The 3,023-nt window shown below is 33.2% G+C and overlaps 1 long non-coding RNA gene across 1 annotated transcript in view; it reads left to right on the top strand.

Annotated features, from left to right (window-relative positions):
- Window positions 1-2,042, top strand: part of LOC106942504 (uncharacterized) — a 5,974-nt gene extending 3,932 nt beyond the window's left edge. The window contains exon 3 of the long non-coding RNA XR_001423641.1: window positions 703-2,042. This is a non-coding gene — a long non-coding RNA (uncharacterized LOC106942504). The remainder of the gene's footprint in view (window positions 1-702) is intronic.
- Window positions 2,043-3,023: the final 981 nt, after the last annotated feature.

The raw sequence follows: 3,023 nt of genomic DNA, 5'->3' as shown, positions 1-3,023 counted from the left end.
AAGCAGAAATGAACTGGTGACTGACTGGGTTAATCGAGGCTCACCAGCTTTCAGTGATGTGAAGGTTTAGACCAGAGGTTTCCAACCTGTGGCCCCGGATTTAGACAACACTAAAGAAAAACAGCCAAGAATCAAGAAAACAAAAACCAACAACATTCATTTTTAAAATACTATGAATAAAACTATTAAAAATTGCAAACACATAACTCAGATTTTCTCTTCTAATATATCTTTGTTGTGTTTTCTTCAACAGAGAAGCTTATAGCTAATGAAAACATGTTTGAGATTATAATTACATCAGACCAATTAAAAAAAGAAATCAGGGCTTAATGTCAGACATGTCTTACACCTTCCTAGAAGTTATATTCAAAAAGAAAATTTAATCAGCCTCATGTGAATATACATTACATATTCAATTTAATATGTTGATGTTTCCATCTTTATTTTAATATGCTTTGCTTTCTGGATTCTTATTTTTTTAACAAGCATCTGGAAACAAATGAAAGACAAATCATTTCAGAAAAAGTCAAAACTTTTCTGCTTTATTTTGATTTATTTTTTGCTGATTGATGATATTCTGAAAAACTAAAAATGACATTTAGAGAAAGAAGAAATTCTGTTTTTATTCAAGTCATCTTAATAATAATGTAACTTTAGGATATCAAACAATCAGAGGAAAAAATTCTGTTTTGTGTTTCATAGAACAAAATGGAAATGGCAACCCTGAAGATAAAGCTGAAGAAATGCCTTTACAGGACGTGTAACAACCAAACCAAAGGGTGGATGAATCCTCCCCCCTCAGCTGAAGTCTTTTCAACCACTTGCATGTGTTGGTATGAAAACTAGTACATGTAGAGAACTATGGACCATGATAAAAATAACAAAAACAACTGTATGCCTTAAACCCCAAAAAGATTTAATAATAAGGATGAACTGATGATGTAAGTTAAAAAAGAACATCCTATGAACACAGCTGGTGCTGTAGTTTAGCGTCTCTTACTCAGGTTTGATATCTGATTTGTCTTGAAAAGTATTTTTTAATTCATGCAAAAGTTTGTGCCAACCAAAGTTTTTTAATTTAATTTGTGTCAGTGAAACTTATTTTAACGCTCACACTCTTCTTACAGGAATAACCAGATGTTTTTGTATTTTATTATGATTTTGCACACGTGTTGCCTAGTTCTTCAATTTATGAATCAGCAATGAATTCACTAGTTCACCTTTGCTTCCATGTCCAGACCTCAGTAGTGATGAATATTTACTCCTTAAAACTCCCACATTCACATAGGAACAAATGACCTGAATATTTTTATGTACATCATCACACCATTTTGATACAATGTTTTTAAAAAGCACCCTTGTAGTTGCATTATGTAAGATTGTTATTAAAATATGTTCTCAGGAGTTATTAACATAAAAAAGTAGAGAAAATTAGAAATGTATCAATTACTATTGACAATAGGGCCATAGACACAACATATAGGATAGTAACTTTATCTTATAACTCAGCTGTAGAGACTTTTTTCTTACAGGTTCTTACCTGAGGGAAGGTAGAGAAGTTTAGTAGATGAACATGTATTATGGTCTGGCAATCATAAAAACTGTGTTCATAATTATCTTTGTCACATCAATGATGAGCCATAGAGGGAGAAATACACACTATACAAACTATAAGATCAGAGCATAAATAAATGTCTCCTACATTAACACTCAGTGGAGGCTTAGAGCTGAGCTTCTTAAACCAGGTAAATGAATCACCTGTTTATTTGAGTCAGGTCTGTGGAAGCAGGGAAAACATGTAAAGCATTGGATCTTAAAGTCCAAGGCTGAGAAACGATGATTTATGTGAAGTAAATCAAACTAACAGAACCACTTTATCTAACTTTGGTCCAGAGTTCTGTTCACATTGAGATGAGTCCATTTGCACTAATATTTATACTTTCAAACCTAAGAGCCTTTTTTAGATTCATCAGCTTGAACTGAGTCTGGCTTAATATGGCTGTTTAATGTAGGAATAAATGGCTGCTGCAAAGTTAAAGACTGTGATAAAATGGTGCTCTATATGCTCTATACTTTATATTGATTACAAACATCTCAGAAATCAAATGGCTCTTACTTTGAAAAACAGGTTTTTAACTAGCCAACATCAAAATCCAACATGGCGGCTCCCCTGCGTCGCCAACTCAAACCTTTCTGGAGAGAATTTGAAGCTGTTCCTTTATTTCACACTTTGTTTCGCTGCATAGAAAAAGGAAAATGAAAAGTAATTCATTTTCAATAGCTCTATAATTCAATAGAAACTGTAAAAGGTGTGACTATCAATGCAGGATTATTTTAACTTAAAAAAACAAAAAACAAAATACTTTCTAGTAAACATTTTGAGTCTTGAATTAAAAGGTGTTTGTTAGAACTAAGTCATTATTAAAAAGCCATAGTTTTAGGAAGAGGCCTGTTGACTTTTGTAAATAATATGTCTAACAGAATCTGATATTCTGAAGCATTTTTATTTTGTCTGGTGAACTTTTACTGCACAACTCAAAGTAAAACTGGGGGGCGCCCTCTAGTGGTTAAGTCAGAATATCCATCCATTTTCTAACACCTTTGTCCCAGTGAGGTCAGGAGGTGCTGCTGCCTCTCCAGCAGACATTTCGGGTGAGAAGCAGGGTCACCCTGGACAGGTCGCCAGACTGTCACAGAAGTCAGAATGTTACTCTGATAAATCAAGTCTTTGTTGGGGATGTTGATCCCACATTTAATGGAAAATGTGAAAATTTACTGTCCTCAGGACCACTAGAGATCTGTTTATCTTCTAGTTGGAAGTTGTTCATTTTTCCTATAAACTGCTGTTGTCACATTAAATATGTAAAAAGTCAAACTTTATACAACAAGTTATTATGATTATTATTGTTTAATAGACAGCATTATTCAAAGTGCTAAACAATAAGGAGCTCAAAACAAATCAGACCAAACAGTTAAAACAAAGAAAGTCAATAAAAATATGGTATAAAATCAACGTACATAAA

The sequence above is a fragment of the Poecilia latipinna genome, unplaced genomic scaffold, assembly GCF_001443285.1.
Source record: "Poecilia latipinna isolate Pla-1442-1.1 unplaced genomic scaffold, P_latipinna-1.0 Scaffold4325, whole genome shotgun sequence".
Lineage (NCBI taxonomy): Eukaryota > Metazoa > Chordata > Actinopteri > Cyprinodontiformes > Poeciliidae > Poecilia > Poecilia latipinna.
This window is presented reverse-complemented; position numbering and strand designations above follow the sequence as displayed.